General features: G+C 48.8%; 1 protein-coding gene across 7 annotated transcripts in view; it reads left to right on the top strand.

Moving 5' to 3' along the window:
* Positions 1 to 23440, top strand: part of LOC143783165 (kinesin-like protein KIFC3) — a 314549-nt gene that overhangs the window by 275732 nt on the left and 15377 nt on the right. The window lies entirely within an intron of this gene.

Here is a 23440-nt window from a genome sequence, read left to right as displayed (position 1 = left end):
ATTTCTAAAACTTAACATGGACAAAACAGAATAGATCATCTTTCCCTCATCTCACGTGACCCCCCCACGAACCTATCCATTACAGTAAACGGCTGCCCAGTCCCACAAGCTCGCTGTCTTGGGGTAATCCTTGACACTGATCTCTCCTTCAAACCACATATCCAAGCCCTTTCCACTTCCTGCCGCCTTCAACTCAAAAATATTTCACGGATCCGTACATTCCTAAACCAAGAGTCGTCAAAAACCCTAATCCATGCCCTAATCATCTCCCGCCTAGACTACTGTAACCTCCTGCTCTGTGGCCTCCCCTCTAACACTCTCGCACCCCTCCAATCTATTCTAAACTCTGCTGCCCGACAAATCCACCTGTCCCCCTGCTATTCCCCGGCCTCTCCCCTCTGTCAATCCCTTCACCGGCTCCCCATTACCCAGAGACTCCAGTACAAAACCCTAATCATGACATACAAAGCCATCCACAACCTGTCTCCTCCATACATCTGTGACCTCGTCTCCCAGTACTTTCCTGCACGCAACCTCCGATCCTCACAAGATCTCCTTCTCTACTCCCCTCTTATCTCCTCTTCCCACAATCGCATACAAGATTTCTCTCGCGCATCACCCCTACTCTGGAACTCTCTACCACAACATATCAGACTCTTACCTACCATCAAAACCTTGAAAAAGAGCCTGAAGACCCACCTCTTCCGACAAGCCTACAACCTGCAGTAACCACCGATCAACCAAACTGCTGCACGACTAGCTCTATCCTCACCTACTGTATCCTCACCCATCCCTTGTAGATTGTGAGCCCTCGCGGGCAGGGTCCTCTCTCCTTCTATACCAGTTATGACTTGTATTGTTCAAGATTATTGTACCTGTTTTTATTATGTATACCCCTCCTCACATGTAAAGCGCCATGGAATAAATGGCGCTGTAATAATAAATAATAATAACTCTCTTATCGACCCCATACAATCAGGTTTCCGATCTTTACACTCTACTGAATCTGCCCGCACTAAAGTCTCTAATGATCTACTAACAGCTAAATCTAATGGTCACTACCCTATGCTAATTCTCCTGGATCTCTCTGCAGCATTCGACACTGTGGATCATCAGCTCCTCCTCACTATGCTCCGATTCATCGACCTCGAGGACACCGTTCTCTCCTGGTTCTCCTCCTATGCTCCTTCACTGTATCTTTTGCTGGTTCCTCCTCCTCTCACCTTCCCCTTACTGTAGGGGTTCCTCAAGGATCAGTCCCAGGCCCACTCCTCTTCTCTTTGTATACTGCCCCTATTGGACAAACAATCAGTAGTTTTGGTTTCAGTACCATCTCTATGCTGACGACACCCAATTATACACCTCTTCTCCTGTTATCACGCCGACCTTTTTAGAAAACACCAGTGATTGTTTTACCGCTGTCTCTAACATCATGTCCTCCCTCTATCTGAAACTGAACCTGTCAAAAACTGAACTCCTCGTGTTCTCTCCCTCTACTAACCTACCTTTGCCTGACATTGCCATCTCCGTGTGTGGTTCCACCATTACTCCCCAGCAACATGCCCGCTGCCTTGGGGTCATCCTTGATTCCGCGCTTTCATTCACCCCCCACATCCGATCACTGGCTCGCTCTTGTTATCTGCAGCTCAAAAACATTTCTACAATTTGACCTTTTCTTACTTTTGACTCTGTAAAAACTCTTACTGTCTCACTTATTCATTCCCATCTGGACTATTGTAACTCTCTACTAATCGGCCTCCCTCTTACCAAACTCTCCCCGCTCCAATCTGTCCTGAATGCTGCAGCCAGGATCATATTCCTCACCAACCGTTACCCCGATGCCTCTACCTTGTGCCAGTCATTACACTGGCTACCCATCCACTCCAGAATCCAGTACAAAACTACTACCCTCATCCACAAAGCACTCCATGGCTCAGCACCACCCTACATCTCCTCTCTGGTCTCAGTCTACCACCCTACCCGTGCCCTCCGCTCCGCTAATGACCTCAGATTAACATCCTCAATAATCAGAACCTCCCACTCCTGTCTCCAAGACTTTTCACGTGCTGCTCCAATTTTTTGGAATGCACTACCCAGGTTAATACGATTAATCCCCAATCCCAACAGTTTTAAGCGTGCCCTAAAAACACATTTGTTCATACTGGCATACCGCCTCAACACATTAACCTAACTATCCCTGTGTGGCCCATTCACAAAACTTACACCATAATCAGGTTCCTCGCATCATGTTCTCATACACTTCATGCAGTTAATAGCCCTCTGTGTCTGTACTGCTACATACTTAGGCTGATAACTGGTTCATGCAGCTTTACATGAACACCCGAGCCTTACACTATGGCTGGTCCGAATAACGAAAGCAATTGTTACCATCCACCTCTCGTGTCTCCCCTTTTCCTCATAGATTGTAAGCTTGCGAGCAGGGCCCTCATTCCTCTTAGTATCTGTTGATTTATGTGCTTATTGTTATGCTGTAATGTCTATTGTCTGTACAAGTCCCCTCTAAAATGTAAAGTGCTGCGGAATATGTCGGCGCTTGTCACGAACCCCTAACCGCTTCCACCAATATGTCAGGGATCCACACCGTGACCGTCACCCCTACGTCACGGATCGGGGTGACTTTAGGCCATCAGACGGCTATCACATGTGCAGGGGGGCTTATCTTAGTTATCCCTCCACTGCTACAATGTGATGAAAAACACACACAAGGCTATTGACCTCTTAGTTTACAGCAGGGGCTTATTTTAGGTATCCCACTGCTCTTCAGTATACCATGAACTGCAGGGATTTGTGTCTATCCCGCTTACAGTTCCACTTAACACTTGCAGCTCTCTGGCGCCCCCCTTACTCTCAGGTCAGATTCGGTACTGCACCTAGGGTAATTAGTCGCCAGAAAGGCTGCCTGCTATGTACTGGCTATTGGGCACGCTACAGCGAGGTGATTTAACTACTCCCGCTCAGGCAGGAACAATAATTATCAATGTCGCCGTCGCTACAACGCCTCCAACAGGCACAGTGCACCCAGTAAGCTGCCACCAGCTTCGATTAAACGGGTCCGAAGCTAACCCAAAACAGTAGCGTAATTCCCTTCAAGAGACTTAGGGTATGTTTTAGAACAGGAGAACGAATCTGGTATATTAAATATTATACCCCATAAATGATTTTCAGGCAGTGTTTATAAAAGGTATATTTTACAAAGATGTTACAAATGAGACAATTGCAAATATGTACAAGGTAATTATATAAAAGAAAACAAGGATTACATGAGAATAACACTTACATGTGTTCAAAGCATTGCAGGCAACCAGGCTAGTGGAGTTTCCATCTGTCCCAATGCATGGGTAGGAACAGCTCTTCACGTCAGGCTCACATAGGCTCCAGCAGATAGACTCACCCTTGCTGGAGTCTGGCCAAAAACCTATAGCTGCAGCCTGTGACATCACAGAACGGGGTTGGTTTACCCAGTCCGTGGTTTACCCAGTCCATCCTACCTCTCCGGTCTTACTAGCTTTACCACAAGTTTTTCTAATGCTTGTATCTCTGCTCCAGAACATGTCAAAATCACAACACACCCAGCATCCATCTCGTATTAACGTGGACATTCTAATGAGATCAAATATGTCCTATCTGTCTGTCATGATTCCCAATGGCAGGGAAACATCAAAACACAAAGATAACGGACGAGCTCTGGGTGATGGAATCTCGAGCTGACCGTGAGCTAAATCTACCACACAACTAATAGTAGCCAGGGAGCATACCTGATTAACCCTAGATGCCACGCGCCAGCCGGAGGACTAACTACCCCTGGTAGAGGAAGGAACAGACCTGGCTTACCTCTAGGGAAATAACCCAAAAGATGATAGCAGCCCCCCACATGTAATGACGGTGAGTTTAGAGGAAAAGACATACACAGTATGAAGGTAGATTTAGCAAAGAGAGGTCCACTTACTAGATAGCAGAAGGATACAAAAGAGGACTTCACGGTCAACTGAAAACCCTATCAAAAAACCATCCTGAAATTACTTTAAGACTCCTGTGTCAACTCATGACACAGGAGTGGCAATTTCAGCCCACAAGAGCTTCCAGCTACAAAGAATAATAAAACTGCAAACTGGACAAAAGATACAAAACAAAAGGACAAAGTCCACTTAGCTGATCAGCAGACTAGTAGCAGGAACATGCAACCGAAGGCTCTGGTTACAATGATGACCGGCAAGGAAATGACTGGAGAGCAAGGCTAAATAGGAAACTCCCAAACACTGATGGGAGCAGGTGAACTGAGACAGCAAAGACACACAAGTCACCAGTACCACCAGCAACCACCAGGGGAGCCCAAAAGCGGATTCACAACAGTACCCCCCCCCTTAAGGAGGGGGCACCGAACCCTCACGAGAGCCACCAGGACGATCTGGATGAGCCCTATGAAAGGCACGAACCAAATCCGAGGCATGAACATCAGAGGCAGTTACCCAAGAATTATCTTCTTGACCATAGCCCTTCGATTTAACCAGATACTGAAGTCTCCGTCTGGAAATACGGGAGTCCAGGATCTTCTCCACAACGTACTCCAATTCACCCCCTACCAGCACAGGAGCAGGAGGTTCAGTAGAAGGAACCACCGGTACCTCATACCTCCGCAACAACGACCGATGGAATACATTATGGATAGCGAAAGATGCCGGGAGGTCCAAACGAAAGGACACAGGGTTAAGAATCTCCAAAATTCTATAAGGACCGATGAACCGGGGCTTAAACTTAGGAGAAGAAACCCTCATAGGGACAAAACGGGAAGACAACCACACCAAGTCCCCAACACGAAGGCGAGGACCAACACGACGCCGGCGGTTAGCAAACTGCTGAGTCCTCTCCTGGGACAACTTCAAATTGTCCACCACTTGTCCCCAAATCCGATGCAACCGATCCACCACAGCATCAACTCCTGGACAATCCGAAGATTCCACCTGACCAGATGAAAAACGAGGGTGAAACCCTGAATTGCAAAAGAAAGGGGAAACCAAAGTGGCAGAACTAGCCCGATTATTAAGAGCAAACTCTGCCAACGGCAAAAAGGCAACCCAGTCATCCTGATCCGCAGACACAAAACACCTCAAATAAGTCTCCAAAGTTTGATTAGCTCGCTCCGTCTGGCCATTAGTCTGAGGATGGAATGCAGACGAAAAAGACAAATCAATTCCCAACCTGGAACAGAATGTCCGCCAAAATCTAGACACGAACTGGGTTCCCCTGTCAGAAACGATGTTTTCCGGAATCCCATGCAGGCGAACCACATTTTGAAAAAACAGAGGGACCAATTCAGATGAGGAAGGCAACTTAGGCAATGGCACCAAATGGACCATTTTAGAAAAACGGTCACACACCACCCAGATGACAGACATCTTCTGAGAAACAGGGAGGTCCGAGATAAAGTCCATAGAGATGTGCGTCCAAGGCCTCTTCGGAATAGGCAAGGGCAACAATAACCCACTAGCCCTAGAACAACAAGGCTTGGCCCGAGCACAAACATCACAAGACTGCACAAAAACACGCACATCTCGAGACAGGGAAGGCCACCAGAAGGACCTAGCCACCAAATCTCTAGTACCAAAAATTCCAGGATGACCTGCCAGAGTAGAAGAATGAACTTCCGAGATGACTCTACTGGTCCAATCATCAGGAACAAACAGTCTACCAGGTGGACAACGATCAGGTCTATTTGCCTGAAATTCTTGCAAAGCACGTCGCAAGTCTGGGGAGACAGCAGACAAAACCACCCGATCCTTAAGGATACCAGCAGGTTCAGAATCCCCAGGAGAGTCAGGCTCAAAACTCATAGAAAGAGCATCTGCCTTCACATTTTTAGAACCCGGTAAGTATGAGACCACAAAATTAAACCGAGAAAAAAACAACGACCAGCGTCCCTGTCTAGGATTCAGGCGCCTGGCAGACTCCAGATAAATCAGATTCTTGTGATCAGTCAAAACCACCACCTGATGTCTGGCACCCTCAAGCCAATGACGCCTGTCATGATCTCTGCAGGCAGAGATCATAGCAAGCCTATAGAGGGACAAGCTCTCGGAAGATGGAACTATACTGACCATGAACTAAGCCTGCCGCGCAACTAGAAATAGCCAGGTAGCATTTCCTATTTATCGCTAGATGCCCAGCTCTGGCCTAAGACCTAAATAGCTAGCAGAGGGAAATATAAGACCTGGCTCACCTCTAGAGAAATATTCCAAAGAAGACAGTAGCCCCCCACATATAATGACGGTGAGTTCAGATGAAACAACAAACGCAGCAGGAAAATAGTCTTAGCAAATTTGAGGTCCGCTTACTAGATAGCAGAAGACAGATAGTATACTTTCATGGTCAGCAGAAAAACACTAACAAAACACCATCCAGAGATTACCTTAAACTCTGGCATTAACTCATAACGCCAGAGTAGCAATCCCTGATCAACGAGAGCTTTCCAGACACAGTAACAAAACTTCAGCTGTGAACTGGAACAAATAGGCAAAACAAAACATGGACAAAAGTCCAACTTATCTAGTAGTTGTCTAGAAGCAGGAACAAGCACTGAGAGGCATCAGATAACATTGTTGACCGGCAAGAAACCACCAGAGAAATGAGCTTAAATAGCGACACCCACTACTGATGGAATCAGGTGAAACAGGAAAGAGGATGACAAGTCCAATTCCACAAGCGGCCACCGGGGGAGCCCAGAATCCAAATTCACAACAGTACCCCCCCCTCAAGGAGGGGGCACCGAACCCTCACCAGATCCACCAGGGCGACCAGGATGAGCCCTATGGAAGGCACGAACAAGATCAGAAGCATGAACATCAGATGCATTGACCCAAGAATTATCCTCCTGGCCGTAACCCTTCCAGTTGACCAGATACTGGAGTTTCCGTCTGGAAACACGAGAGTCCAAAATTTTCTCCACAACGTACTCCAACTCACCCTCAACCAACACCGGAGCAGGAGGCTCAACTGAAGGTACAACAGGTACCTCATACCTGCGCAACAACGACCGATGAAAAACGTTATGAATGGAAAAGGACGCAGGGAGGTCCAAACGGAAAGAAACAGGATTAAGAATCTCCAATATTCTATAAGGGCCGATGAACCGAGGTTTAAACTTAGGAGAAGAGACCCTCATAGGGACAAAACGAGAAGACAACCACACTAAATCTCCAACACAAAGCCGAGAACCAACACGACGATGACGGTTGGCAAAACGCTGAGTCTTCTCCTGGGACAACTTCAAATTGTCCATAACCTGCCCCCAGATGTGATGCAATCTCTCCACCACCGCATCCACTCCAGGACAATCCGAGGATTCCACCTGACCGGAGGAAAATCGAGGGTGAAACCCCGAATTACAGAAAAACGGGGACACCAAGGTGGAAGAACTGGCCCGATTATTGAGGGCGAACTCTGCCAATGGCAAAAAAGCAACCCAATCATCCTGGTCAGCAGAGACAAAACACCTCAGATATGTCTCAAGGGTCTGATTAGTCCGCTCGGTCTGGCCATTAGTCTGAGGGTGAAAAGCAGATGAAAAAGACAAATCTATGCCCATCCTAGCACAGAATGCCCGCCAAAATCTAGACACAAATTGGGTACCTCTGTCAGAAACAATATTCTCAGGAATACCGTGCAATCGGACAACATTCTGAAAAAACAGAGGAACCAACTCAGAAGAAGAAGGCAACTTGGGCAGAGGAACCAAATGGACCATTTTAGAGAAACGGTCACAGACCACCCAGATGACAGACATCTTCTGGGAAACAGGCAGATCTGAAATAAAATCCATCGAGATGTGTGTCCAAGGCCTCTTAGGAATAGGCAAGGGCAACAGCAGTCCGCTAGCCCGAGAACTACAAGACTTGGCCCGAGCACAAACGTCACATGACTGCACAAAGACTCGCACATCTCGTGACAGAGAAGGCCACCAGAAGGATCTTGCCACCAAATCCCTGGTACCAAAAATTCCGGGATGACCTGCCAATGCAGAAGAATGTACCTCAGAGATGACTCTGCTGGTCCAATCATCCGGAACAAACAGTCTATCAGGCGGACAACGATCCGGTCTATCCGCCTGAAACTCTTGCAAGGACCGCCGCAGATCAGGAGAAACGGCCGACAAAATTACTCCCTCCCTAAGGATACCTGTGGGTTCAGAATTACCAGGAGAGTCCGGGTCAAAACTCCTAGAAAGGGCATCTGCCTTAACATTCTTAGAACCCGGTAGGTATGACACCACAAAATTAAAGCGAGAAAAAAATAAAGACCAGCGCGCCTGTCTAGGATTCAGGCGTCTGGCAGTCTCAAGATAAATCAAATTTTTGTGGTCAGTCAATACCACCACCTGATGCCTAGCCCCCTCGAGCCAATGGCGCCACTCCTCAAACGCCCACTTCATGGCCAAAAGCTCCCGATTCCCAACATCATAATTCCGCTCTGCGGGCGAAAATTTGCGAGAAAAGAAGGCACAAGGCCTAATGACGGAGCAGTCGGAACCTTTCTGCGACAACACTGCCCCAGCTCCGATCTCCGAAGCGTCAACCTCAACCTGAAAAGGCAGATTCACATCAGGCTGACGCAACACAGGGGCAGAGGCAAAACGGCGCTTAAGCTCCTGAAAGGCCTCCACAGCATGAGGGGACCAATTAGCAACATCAGCGCCTTGTCTGGTCAAATCAGTCAGTGGTTTAACGACATCCGAAAAACCAGCAATAAATCGGCGGTAAAAGTTGGCAAAGCCCAAAAATCTCTGAAGACCCTTAAGAGAGGAGGGCTGAGTCCAGTCACAAATAGCTTGCACCTTGACGGGATCCATCTCAATGGAAGAGGGAGAAAAAATATACCCCAAAAAGGAAATTTTCTGGACCCCAAAAACGCACTTAGACCCCTTCACACACAAAGAATTAGACCGCAGAACCTGAAAAACTCTCCTGACCTGCTGGACATGAGAGTCCCAGTCATCAGAAAAAATCAGAATATCATCCAGATATATTATCATAAATTTATCCAGAAAATCGCGGAAAATATCATGCATAAAAGACTGGAAAACTGAAGGGGCATTAGAAAGACCAAAAGGCATGACCAAATACTCAAAGTGGCCCTCGGGCGTATTAAATGCGGTCTTCCACTCATCCCCCTGCCTGATCCGCACCAAATTATACGCCCCACGAAGATCAATTTTAGAGAACCACTTAGCACCCTCTATACGAGCAAACAAATCAGTAAGCAATGGCAATGGGTATTGATACTTAACAGTGATCTTATTCAGAAGCCGATAATCAATACATGGTCTCAAAGAGCCGTCTTTTTTTGAGACAAAGAAAAACCCAGCTCCCAAGGGAGAAGAAGATGGACGAATATGTCCCTTTTCCAAAGACTCCTTTATATATTCCCGCATAGCAGCATGTTCCGGCACAGACAAATTAAACAAACGACCCTTTGGATATTTACAACCCGGTATCAAATCTATGGCACAATCGCACTCACGGTGCGGAGGTAACGACCCAAGCTTGGGTTCGTCAAAGACGTCTTGATAATCAGAGAGGAACTCAGGGACTTCAGAGGGAATGGACGACGAAATAGAAACCAAAGGTACGTCCCCATGAATACCCTTACATCCCCAGCTCAACACAGACATTGCTCTCCAGTCCAAGACTGGGTTGTGAGACTGCAACCATGGCAATCCCAGTACCAAATCGTCATGTAAATTATACAGCACCAGGAAACGAATAATCTCCTGGTGATCCGGATTGATACGCATGGTTACTTGTGTCCAGTATTGTGGTTTATTATTAGCCAATGGGGTGGAGTCAATCCCCTTCAGAGGAATAAGAGTCTCCAAAGGCTCTAAATCAAAACCACAACGATTGGCAAAGGACCAATCCATAAGACTCAGAGCGGCGCCAGAGTCAACATAGGCGTCCGTGGCAATGGATGACAAAGAGCAAATCAGGGTTACAGACAAAATAAACTTAGACTGAATGGTGCCAATGGAAACAGACTTATCAAGCTTCTTTGTACGCCTAGAGCATGCCGATATAACATGAGTAGAATCCCCACAATAGAAACACAATCCATTCTTCCGTCTAAAATTCTGTCGCTCGCTCCTGGACAGAATTCTATCACACTGCATACTTTCTGGCGTCTTTTCCATAGACACCGCCAGATGGTGCACCGGTTTGCGCTCCCGCAGACGCCTATCAATCTGAATAGCCATTGTCATGGACTCATTCAGACCTGCAGGCAAAGGGAACCCCACCATAACATCCTTAACGGCATCAGAGAGACCTTCTCTGAAAGTTGCCGCCAAGGCGCACTCATTCCACTGAGTAAGCACAGACCATTTACGGAATTTTTGGCAGAAAACTTCAGCTTCGTCTTGCCCCTGAGATAGTGCCATCAAAGTTTTTTCTGCCTGAAGTTCCAAATGAGGTTCCTCATAAAGCAAGCCCAAGGCCAGAAAAAACGCATCCACATCGCGTAACGCAGGATCCCCTGCTGGCAATGAGAAGGCCCAATCTTGAGGGTCACCCCTGAGCAAGGAAATCACAATCCTAACCTGCTGAGCAGGGTCTCCAGCTGAACGAGACTTCAGGGACAAATAAAGCTTACAATTATTTCGGAAATTCTGGAAGCTAGCTCTATTCCCTGTGAAGAACTCCGGCAAAGGAATTCTCGGCTCAGATACCGGAGCATGTACCACAAAATCTTGTAAATTTTGTACTTTCGTGATGAGATTATTCAAACCCGCAGTTACACTCTGGAGATCCATTATTGTCAGGTGCACACAGAGCCATACAGAGATTAGGAGGAGAGAGAGAAAAAAGACTGCAGCAAGGCAGACTGGAGGGAAAAAAAAAAAAAAAATTCCAGCAGACTTCTTATAACTCTCCTTTCTCAACCTGAATCTTTAACACTTTATAGGCCGGTCAAACTGTCATGATCTCTGCAGGCAGAGATCATAGCAAGCCTATAGAGGGACAAGCTCTCGGAAGATGGAACTATACTGACCATGAACTAAGCCTGCCGCGCAACTAGAAATAGCCAGGTAGCATTTCCTATTTATCGCTAGATGCCCAGCTCTGGCCTAAGACCTAAATAGCTAGCAGAGGGAAATATAAGACCTGGCTCACCTCTAGAGAAATATTCCAAAGAAGACAGTAGCCCCCCACATATAATGACGGTGAGTTCAGATGAAACAACAAACGCAGCAGGAAAATAGTCTTAGCAAATTTGAGGTCCGCTTACTAGATAGCAGAAGACAGATAGTATACTTTCATGGTCAGCAGAAAAACACTAACAAAACACCATCCAGAGATTACCTTAAACTCTGGCATTAACTCATAACGCCAGAGTAGCAATCCCTGATCAACGAGAGCTTTCCAGACACAGTAACAAAACTTCAGCTGTGAACTGGAACAAATAGGCAAAACAAAACATGGACAAAAGTCCAACTTATCTAGTAGTTGTCTAGAAGCAGGAACAAGCACTGAGAGGCATCAGATAACATTGTTGACCGGCAAGAAACCACCAGAGAAATGAGCTTAAATAGCGACACCCACTACTGATGGAATCAGGTGAAACAGGAAAGAGGATGACAAGTCCAATTCCACAAGCGGCCACCGGGGGAGCCCAGAATCCAAATTCACAACAGACGCCACTCCTCAAACGCCCACTTCATGGCCAAAAGCTCCCGATTACCAACATCATAGTTTCGCTCGGCGGCCGAAAATTTACGAGAAAAGAACGCACAAGGTCTCATCACTGAGCAATCGGAACTTTTCTGCGACAAAACCGCCCCTGCTCCGATCTCGGAAGCATCGACCTCAACCTGAAAGGGAAGAGAAACATCAGGCTGGCGCAACACAGGAGCAGACAAAAAGCGGCGCTTAAGCTCCCGAAAGGCCTCCACAGCAGCAGGGGACCAATCCGCAACATCAGCACCCTTTCTAGTCAAATCAGTCAAAGGTTTAGCAACGCCAGAAAACCCAGCTATAAATCGACGATAAAAATTAGCAAAGCCCAAGAATTTCTGAAGACTCTTAAGAGAAGTAGGCTGCGTCCAGTCACAAATAGCCCGAACCTTAACAGGGTCCATCTCAACAGAAGAAGGGGAAAAAATGTACCCCAAAAAAGAAATCTTTTGAACCCCAAAAACACACTTTGAACCCTTTACACACAAAGAACTAGTCCGCAAAACCTGAAAAACCCTCCTGACCTGTTGAACATGAGACTCCCAGTCATCAGAAAAAATCAAAATATCGTCCAAATACACAATCATAAATTTATCCAAATATTCACGGAAAATATCATGCATAAAGGACTGAAAGACCGAAGGTGCATTTGAAAGGCCGAAAGGCATTACTAAATACTCAAAATGGCCCTCAGGCGTATTAAATGCGGTTTTCCACTCATCCCCCTGCTTAATTCGCACCAAATTATACGCCCCACGAAGATCAATCTTAGAGAACCACTTAGCCCCTCTTATGCGAGCAAACAAATCAGTCAACAAAGGCAACGGATACTGATATTTGACTGTAATTTTATTCAGGAGTCGATAATCAATACAAGGCCTCAGAGAGCCATCCTTCTTAGACACAAAGAAAAAAACAGCTCCTAAAGGAGATGAAGAAGGACGAATATGTCCCTTTTCCAGGGACTCCTTAATATACTCTCGCATAGCAGCATGTTCAGGCACAGATAAATTAAACAAACGACCCTTTGGAAATTTACTGCCAGGAATCAGATCTATGGCGCAATCACAATCTCTGTGGGGAGGGAGAGAACCAATCTTAGGCTCTTCAAAAACATCACGATAATCAGGCAAAAATGCTGGAATCTCAGAGGGAGTAGATGACGAAATGGAAACCAAAGGTACATCCCCATGAGCCCCCCGACATCCCCAGCTTATCACAGACATTGTTTTCCAGTCAAGGACTGGGTTATGAGATTGTAACCATCAGGGGCGTAACTACCGCGGTCGCAGGGGTCGCAATTGCGACGGGGCCCGCAGTGCTTAGGGGCCCACCCAGTCCAGCAGACTGGGCGGGCTCCTAAGAACTCTAAGCTAGAAAATGGGCCGCCGGCCCTTTAAATAATTCTGCCTTACAGGCCCTGCTGCGCGTGCACTCGCGATCACGGGTGGGACTGCACTTGTCCCGCAGCAGAGCCCCTCCACCGCAGAGAGCCGCACACCACTACTATAGCTGCCATTGCTCTGTGCGCACAGGACCTGTGATGAGGTCACAGGAGGGGAGGAGTTGGAGTCACATGATCAAGGGCTTCCGTGTAGTGCAGGACAGTAGTGCAGTGCTGTTTGTCATCATGCTGGAGGAGGGTAAGCTTTTGTGTGAGGTCAGGAGGGGTTTGGGTGGATGTAGCAGAGCAGTGTGTGTATGAGGTGTACGGAGCAGAGCCGGGTGTGCATGAGGTGTACGGAGCGGAGCCGGGTGTGTATGAGGTGTACGGAGCAGAGCCGGGTGTGTATGAGGTGTACGGAGCGGAGCCGGGTGTGTATGAGGTGTACGGAGCAGAGCTGGGTGTGCATGAGGTGTACGGAGCAGAGCCGGGTGTGCATGAGGTGTACGGAGCAGAGCCGGGTGTGCATGAGGTGTACGGAGCAGAGCCGGGTGTGCATGAGGTGTACGGAGCGGAGCCGGGTGTGTATGAGGTGTACGGAGCAGAGCTGGGTGTGCATGAGGTGTACGGAGCAGAGCCGGGTGTGTATGAGGTGTACGGAGCGGAGCCGGGTGTGAATGAGGTGTACGGAGCGGAGCCGTGTGTGTATGAGGTGTACGGAGCAGAGCCGGGTGTGTATGAGGTGAACGGAGCGGAGCCGGGTGTGTACGAGGTGTACGGAGCGGAGCCGTGTGTGTACGAGGTGTACGGAGCAGAGCCGTGTGTGTACGAGGTGTACGGAGCGGAGCCGTGTGTGTACGAGGTGTACGGAGCGGAGCCGTGTGTGTACGAGGTGTACGGAGCGGAGCCGGGGGTGTACGGAGCGGAGCCGTGTGTGTACGAGGTGTACGGAGCGGAGCCGTGTGTGTACGAGGTGTACGGAGCGGAGCCGTGTGTGTACGAGGTGTACAGAGCGGAGTCGGGGGTGTACGGAGCGGAGTCGGGTGTGTACGAGGTGTCGCATCTCTGCTTCAGGAAAATGGCCGCCGCGATCTCCATCTGCGCACGCGCGGCATCCTGCGGCCATTTTCCTGAAGCCGCGGCCAGCAGAGCGCCGCTTCTGCGCACGCGCGGCCAAAGGAAGATGGCCGCCCCCACCGATCACCAATGAAATGTCGCACATCACGCTATTTTCACTCCCCTGTGCAGTGGATTCGGGACCTTGGACATGCGCACACCACTACGCCACCAACGGAAAACTAAGCAAGATCTGGGGGAAGACACCACGCCCATCTGACCAGACCAGCCTGATTGACAGGCGAAAACGACTACTTTGGTAACGTATTTCGGCAGCATAGGTGGGGAATCGGGGTCCACAAAATACACTATTGCAATGCACAGCTCAGGCCCTATTTAACAGTATTTTTATCTCATACGGAAAAAACGGGGTGACAGGTTCCCTTTAAGAGAAAGCCAAAATAACCCCGGGACAGAAGGCGAGAGCAGGGGGGAGGTGCGGGACAGAGCCGCTTTAGGCTAGTTTCACACTAGCGTTAACTGCAATACGCCGCAAATGCGTCATTTTGCCGAAAATACGCATCCAGCAAAAGTTCTTGCTGGATACGTTTTTTCGTCATAGACTAACATTAGCGACGCATTTGCGACGCATTGCCAAACGTCGCGTCCGTTTTGCGACGCTTGGGCATGTGGTAGTGGACCGTCGGGAGAAAAAAACCTTACATGTAACGTTTTTTGCTCCCGACGGTCCACTTTTTCCGACCGCGCATGCGCGGCCGGAACTCCGCCCCCACCTCCCCGCACTTCCCCGCACCTCACAATGGGGCAGCGGATGCGTGGGAAAAATGCATCCGCTGCCCCCGTTGTGCGGCGGAGACCACACTAGCGTCGGGAACGTCGGCCCGACGCACAGCGACGGGTTGTTCCCGACGCTAGTGTGAAACTAGCCTTAGTCAGGAGAAGCTGAGGAGCTGCAGCCGGTTTACATCAGCCACCCCTGTACCAGAGAGGAGATTGTGAGTTGTGTATATGAGCTGGTATCTCTGGTGTGTGTGTGTGTGTGTGGTATCTGTAGTGTGTGTGTGATAACTGTAGTATGTGTGTGATATCTGTAGTATGATGTGTGTGTGTGTGATATCTGTAGTGTGTGTATGTGTGTGTGTGTGTGATATCTGTAGTGTGTGTATGTGTGTGTGTGTGTGTGTGTGATATCTGTAGTATGATGTGTGTGTGTGTGTGATATCTGTAGTATGTCTGTGTGTGTGTGTGATATCTGTAGTGTGTGTGTGTGATAACTGTAGTATGTGTGTGATATCTGTAATATGATGTGTGTGTGATATCTGTAGTATGATGTGTGTGTGTGATATCTGTAGTGTGTGTGTGATATCTGTAGTATGTGTGTGTGTGAGGCAGCGGCGTAACTACTACGGTCGCAGCTGCAAGCGGCTCTGGCAGGTCAGGGGGCCGTGAGTCCCCTTGAGCCTGTCTCCCTTATGCTTGTGTCCCCATGTGCCAGTCTCCCTTGCCCATTAGTCCCTGTGTGTCCCCATGTGCCTGTCTCCCTTGTCCCCTTATGCTTGTGTCCCTTGTCCCCGTGTGCCAGTCTCCCTTGCCCATTAGTCCCTGTGTGTCCCCTTGAGCCTGTCTCCCTTATGCTTGTGTCCCCATGTGCCAGTCTCCCTTGCCCATTAGTCCCTGTGTGTCCCCATGTGCCTGTCTCCTATGTCCCCTTGTGCTTCTGTCAGTCTCCTTTGTCCCCTTGTGCTTGTGTCAGTCTCCTTTGCCCACTAGTCCCTGTGTGTCAGTCTCCCTTTCCCACTTGTCCCTGTGTGTCCCCTTGTGCTTGTATCCCTTGTCCCCTTGTGTCAGTCTCTTGCTCACTAGTCCCTATGTGTCCCCTTGTGCCTGTCTCCCTTGTGCTTGTCCCTTGTCCCCGTGTGTCAGTCTCCATTGCCCACTAGTCCCCTTGTATCAGTCTCCCTTGCCCACTATTCCCCGTGTGTCAGTCTCCCTTGCCCACTAGTCCGTGTCCCCGTGTGCCAGTCTCTCTTGTCCACTAGTCCCCGTGTGCCCTTTGTGTCAGTCTCCCTTGCCCACTTGTGTCAGTCTCCCTTGCCCACTAGACCCCTTGTATCCTTCTCCCCTGCCTCCTAGCCCCCATGTGTCCCCTAGTGCCTGTCTTCCTTGCCCCCTTGTTCCCTCTCCTCTGCCCCCTCGTCACCATTTGCTCGTGTCTTTGTCACTGCCCCTGTATGGAGGGGCTGCATTATACAGGTCCTTCTCAAAAAATTAGCATATAGTGTTAAATTTCATTATTTACCATAATGTAATGATTACAATTAAACTTTCATATATTATAGATTCATTATCCACCAACTGAAATTTGTCAGGTCTTTTATTGTTTTAATACTGATGATTTTGGCCTACAACTCCTGATAACCCAAAAAACCTGTCTCAATAAATTAGCATATCAAGAAAAGGTTCTCTAAACGACCTATTACCCTAATCTTCTGAATCAACTAATTAACTCTAAACACATGCAAAAGATACCTGAGGCTTTTAAAAACTCCCTGCCTGGTTCATTGCTCAAAACCCCCATCATGGGTAAGACTAGCGACCTGACAGATGTCAAGAAGGCCATCATTGACACCCTCAAGCAAGAGGGTAAGACCCAGAAAGAAATTTCTCAACAAATAGGCTGTTCCCAGAGTGCTGTATCAAGGCACCTCAATGGTAAGTCTGTTGGAAGGAAACAATGTGGCAGAAAACGCTGTACAACGAGAAGAGGTGACCGGACCCTGAGGAAGATTGTGGAGAAGGACCGATTCCAGACCTTGGGGAACCTGAGGAAGCAGTGGACTGAGTCTGGTGTGGAAACATCCAGAGCCACCGTGCACAGGCGTGTGCAGGAAATGGGCTACAGGTGCCGCATTCCCCAGGTAAACAGCGGCAGAAGCGCCTGACCTGGGCTACAGAGAAGCAGCACTGGACTGTTGCTAAGTGGTCCCAAGTACTTTTTTCTGATGAAAGCAAATTTTGCATGTCATTCGGAAATCAAGGTGCCAGAGTCTGGAGGAAGACTGGGGAGAAGGAAATGCCAAAATGCCTGAAGTCCAGTGTCAAGTACCCACAGTCAGTGATGGTGTGGGGTGCCATGTCAGCTGCTGGTGTTGGTCCACTGTGTTTCATCAAGGGCAGGGTCAATGCAGCTAGCTATCAGGAGATTTTGGAGCACTTCATGCTTCCATCGGCTGAAATGCTTTATGGAGATGAAGATTTCATTTTTCAGCACGACCTGGCACCTGCTCACAGTGCCAAAACCACTGGTAAATGGTTTACTGACCATGGTATTACTGTGCTCAATTGGCCTGCCAACTCTCCTGACCTGAACCCCATAGAGAATCTGTGGGATATTGTGAAGAGAAAGTTGAGAGACGCAAGACCCAACACTCTGGATGAGCTTAAGGCCGCTATTGAAGCATCCTGGGCCTCCATAACATCTCAGCAGTGTCACAGGCTGATTGCCTCCATGCCACGCCGCATTGAAGCAGTCATTTCTGCCAAAGGATTCCCGACCAAGTATTGAGTGCATAACTGAACATTATTATTTGATGGTTTTTTTGTTTGGTATTAAAAAACACTTTTATTTGATTGGTCGGGTGAAATATGCTAATTTATTGAGACAGGTTTTTTGGGTTTTCAGGAGTTGTATGCCAAAATCATCAGTATTAAAACAATAAAAGACCTGACAAATTTCAGTTGGTGGATAATGAATCTATAATATATGAAAGTTTAATTGTAATCATTACATTATGGTAAATAATGAAATTTAACACTATATGCTAATTTTTTGAGAAGGACCTGTACTATGAGGGGGGGGCTGCATTGTATTCTATGGGGCTTACATTGAACTTTATGGCGGGGGGGGGCCCCATTTGGAAGTTCGCACCGGGGCCCATAACTTTGTAGTTACGCCACTGGTAACCATGGTAATCCAAGCACTAAAACATCATGTAAATTGTACAACACAAGGAAGCGAATCACCTCCTGATGGTCTGGAGTCATACGCATAGTCACTTGCGTCCAGAATTGTGGTTTATTACTAGCCAAAGGGGTAGAATCAATACCCTTCAGAGGTATAGGGACTTCCAGTGGCTCTAAATCAAACCCACAGTGCCTGGCAAAGGACCAATCCATAAGACTCAGGGCGGCGCCAGAGTCCACATAGGCATCCACAGTAATAACTGATAATGAACAAATCAAGGTTACAGACAGAATAAATTTAGACTGTAAAGTGCAAATAGACTTGTCAGCCTTCTTTGTGCGTTTAGAGCATGCTGATATAACATGAGCAGAATCACCACAATAGAAACATAACCCATTTTTACGCCTGTAATTCTGCCGCTCGCTTCTGGACAGAGTTCTGTCACATTGCATATTCTCTGGCGACTTTTCAGAAGATACCGCCAAATGGTGCACAGGCTTGCGCTCCCGCAAACGCCGATCAATCTGAATAGCCATTGTCATGGACTCATTCAGACCTGTAGGCGCAGGGAACCCGACCATAACATCCTTAACGGCATCAGAGAGGCCCTCTCTGAAATTTGCCGCTAGGGCGCACTCATTCCACTGAGTAAGCACAGACCATTTACGAAATTTTTGGCAGTATATCTCAGCTTCATCTTGCCCTTGAGATAGGGCTATCAAAGCTTTTTCAGCTTGAATCTCCAAATTAGGTTCCTCATAAAGCAAGCCTAAAGCCAGAAAAAAGGCATCCACATTGAGCCAACGCAGGATCCCCTGGTGTCAATTAAAATGCCCAGTTTTGAGGGTCACCTCGCAGCAAAGAAATCACAATCTTAACCTGCTGGACAGGATCTCCAGAGGAGTGAGGTCTGAGAGAAAGGAATAATTTACAATTATATTTGAAATTCAGAAACCGAGATCTATCTCCGGAAAACACCTCTGGTGTAGGAATCTTAGGTTCAGACATCGGAGTATGTATAACAAATTCTTGTAAATTTTGAACCTTAGTAGCAAGATTATTTAAACCTGCAGCCAAGCTCTGAGGATCCATCTTTAAACAGGTGAGATCAGAGCCATTCAAGGATTAGAAGGAGAGAAAGGCAAAGGCTGTAATTAGAGCTGAAATACAACTGATCCAACTATGGAGCAAACATAGGAAAAAAAAAAAAAAAACTCTACAGACTTCTTTTTCTCTCCTTTCTTCTGCCAGTAACTTTAACACGGGCCGGTCATACTGTCATGATTCCCAATGGCAGGGAAACATCAAAACACAAAGATAACGGACGAGCTCTGGGTGACGGAATCTCGAGCTGCCCGTGAGCTAAATCTACCACACAACTAATAGTAGCCAGGGAGCATACCTGATTAACCCTAGATGCCACGCGCCAGCCGGAGGACTAACTACCCCTGGTAGAGGAAGGAACAGACCTGGCTTACCTCTAGGGAAATACCCCAAAAGATGATAGCAGCCCCCCACATGTAATGACGGTGAGTTTAGAGGAAAAGACATACACAGTATGAAGGTAGATTTAGCAAAGAGAGGTCCACTTACTAGATAGCAGAAGGATACAAAAGAGGACTTCACGGTCAACTGAAAACCCTATCAAAAAACCATCCTGAAATTACTTTAAGACTCCTGTGTCAACTCATGACACAGGAGTGGCAATTTCAGCCCACAAGAGCTTCCAGCTACAGAGAATAACAAAACTGCAAACTGGACAAAAGATACAAAACAAAAGGACAAAGTCCACTTAGCTGATCAGCAGACTAGTAGCAGGAACATGCAACCGAAGGCTCTGGTTACAATGATGACCGGCAAGGAAATGACTGGAGAGCAAGGCTAAATAGGAAACTCCCAAACACTGATGGGAGCAGGTGAACTGAGACAGCAAAGACACACAAGTCACCAGTACCACCAGCAACCACCAGGGGAGCCCAAAAGCGGATTCACAACATCTGTCATGCATATTTACAGAGAAATCCCTACTTCTTTACCAGATGGAGTTAGAAGCCCGTGTTTAGAGTGGCGGATAGATCCACCGAGGGGGATTAAGAATATATATTCTCGTGTTCTTAACTTAAATGGTTTGCCTAATATCTTACAAAAACAAAACAAAGGACTTTCATGAATTCTGGAAGTTTCTAATCCAGTTATAGCTGGAGAAGAGTTTACACTGCAGGAAACCGGTCGTAAATACCTTGGCTCTCAGAGCTAGAGGCCATAAAATCTCTACACTCATTGACAAGACAAGCTAAAACACAGTGAAGGGGGGGTCAGCGCCCACCCTATGTGTGCTGGCAGAGAAACTAAACTTATATATTTCATACCATATCGTGACACCTCCCCCTTTTGGCGTGCGGTAGGGAGGTAGAACCCCACGGTATGCCTCCATGCGCACCTCAGTAGGTTCACCCTGGCGGGACAGTCCATCTGCATTCCCATGCTCCCTGCCCGCTTTGTGTTCAATGGTGAAGTCAAATTGCTGAAGGGAAAGGCTCCAGCGTAGCAATCTGCCGTTGGTTCCACACATGGTGCTTAGCCAGCGCAGAGGGTCATGGTCGGTCACCACAGTGAAGGTGCGACCGTACAAGTAGGGCTGCAAGCGCTGCAGGGCACAGACTATGGCCAGGCACTCCTCGATGGTGGAGTAGGCCACTTCCCTCGGCAAAAGTTTCTGGCTCAGGTACAACACGGGGTGCTCTTGGTCCTCCGAGTCAACCTGGCTGAGCACAGCACCGAGGCCAAGCTCGCTGCCGTCAGTCTGTACCAAGAACGGTCGACTGCTGTCGACTGCTTTCAACACAGGGGCGTTGCACAGTGCGGTTTTCAACGCCTGGAAGGCCCCCTCACAGCCATCTGTCCAGTTGACGATGTGGGGTAGCTTCTTCCTGGTGAGGTCCGTCAAAGGTTTTGCCAGGCTACTATAGTGCTGTACGAAGCGCCTATAGTACCCTGCAGTGCCCAGGAAGGACATCACCTGTTTCTTGGTCCTGGGAGTGGGCCAGTTCACGATCGCGCCCACTTTCTCAGGCTCTGGCTTTAGGGTGTTTCCGCCTACCCGGTGCCCCAGGTAGTGGACCTCCCTCATGCCCATCTGGCACTTTCCCGGCTTGATAGTCAGTCCTGCTTGGTGAATTCGCCTGAGCACCTCCTCGAGATGCTGCAGGTGTTCCTCCCAGGAGGGACTGAAGATAGCAATGTCATCCAAGTAAGCCACTGCGTACTTCTCCAGTCCCTGAAGCAGGAGGTTGACCATCTGCTGGAAAGTGGCAGGGGCATTCTTCATGCCGAAGGGCATGACCATGGACTCGTACAGTCCAAAGGGTGTGATAAAGGCGGACTTCTCCTGCGCCTCGGGGCTCAGGGGAATCTGCCAGTATCCTCGACTCAGATCCATTATTGTCAGGTATTTTGCACCAGCTAACTTCTCAAGCAGCTCCTCGATGCGCGGCATTGGGTGCGCATCAGCGGCTGTAATGGCGTTGAGCCCCCTGTAGTCCACGCAGAACCGGGTGGTCCGGTCCTTCTTTGGCACGAGAACTACAGGTGAGGCCCACGCGCTCTTTGACCGTCGAATCACCCCCAGCTGTAACATCTCATCGATCTCCTGGCGCATAATCTGCTGCACCTGGTCAGAGATTCGATAGGGTGTTCGCCGTAGTGGGGCGTGATTCCCGGTGTCCACCTCGTGGACTGCTAACTCAGTCCTTCCAGGCCGGTTCGAGAACACGACCCGGAAGGGTTCCAGTGTGGTTTGCAACTGCAACCGCTGTGGTTCATCTAGCGAGGCGCTTACCTCCACGTCCTCGATGGACCCACCGGCCTTGGCTTGGGCAAGCATGTCCAGGAGAGTGTCCTCCTCCCCGTCTTCGGGTACACTGCAGACCGGTAGGACGAAAGGTTCACGTTCATGTTGACGTGGAAGGCCTTTCGCCTACCCCGAGCTTGGTCAAGCGTGACCACGTAGGTTACCGGGTTGAGCTGTTGGTGGACGACGTACGGGCCCTCCCAGGGGGCCTGAAGCTTATCCGTTGGTACGGGGACCAGCACCCACACCTTTTGACCCACGTGGTAGGTCCGCTCCCGGGCGTTCTGTTCGTACCAGTGCTTCTGATCAGCCTGAGCCTGCGTCATGTTGTCATGCACCAACTGCGTCAAGGTCTGCATCTTGTCACGGAAGCGCATGACATACTCCACTATGGACACTTCAGAAGGGTTCGGCTCCTCTTACCAGGATTCTCTTACCAACCCAAGGGGTCCCCGGACTCGCCTGCCGTACAGGAGCTCGAAGGGGGAGAACCCCGTCGAGGCCTGCAGAACCTCTCGGTAAGCGAATAGCAGGTGTGGGAGGTACCACTCCCAGTCGCGCCCTTGTGTCTCAACCAGCATGCGTAGCATCTGTTTGAGGGTACCATTGAAGCGTTCACACAAGCCATTGGTCTGTAGGTGATACGCACTCGATACCAGGTGCTTCACCTGCATTCTCTTACAGAGAGCCTCCATTAGGCGAGACATAAATTGGGTCCCTTGGTCAGTAAGCATTTCTCTGGGAAACCCTACACGTGAAAAGATAGCCAACAGGGTATCCGCCACCTTATCTGCCCTAGTTGATGACAGAGCTACTGCATCTGGGTACCGGGTAGCGTAGTCTACCACAGTAAGGATGTATTGCTTTCCAGAGCTGCTGTGGACGGCCAGCGGGCCCACAATGTCCACCGCGATCCTCTGGAAAGGCTCCTCTATCACTGGCAAAAGGATCAGGGGAGCCTTAATAGCAGGCCCCGCCTTCCCCACTCTTTGACAGGTGACACATGAGCGGCAGTAGTTTGACACATCTGTCCCCATCTTTGGCCAATAGAAGTGTTGAGACAGCCGGGCCTTAGTTTTGCTGATCCTCAAGTGTCCAGCTAGCGGGATCTCATGGGCAATCCGTAACAGCTCACCCCGGAATTGCTGCGGGACGACCAGCTGTCTTTCCCTCAACCACTCCTTTTGTGATTCTCCGGGTACTGTCTCCCGGTACAACCTTCCTCGTTCCCAGAACACCCTCTCCTTATCAGTCTCGGAGAAGAGCGTCCCGGCGAGTTGTCTCAAACTCTCTAGGCTCGCATCTGTGTGCAGAGCGGCCTGAAACTCCTGGCTAGGGGAAGCCAGAAGCGATGTCAGGGTCCCTTCCCCACGGGAACCCTCTTGGACCTGCTCTGGGTCCACCTCTGGTTCAGTCACAGTGATGAC

Source organism: Ranitomeya variabilis, chromosome 6 (assembly GCF_051348905.1).
Source record: "Ranitomeya variabilis isolate aRanVar5 chromosome 6, aRanVar5.hap1, whole genome shotgun sequence".
In the NCBI taxonomy this organism is placed as follows: domain Eukaryota; kingdom Metazoa; phylum Chordata; class Amphibia; order Anura; family Dendrobatidae; genus Ranitomeya; species Ranitomeya variabilis.
The sequence above is the reverse complement of the archived record's forward strand: the minus strand, read 5'-3'. Positions and strand labels throughout refer to the sequence as shown.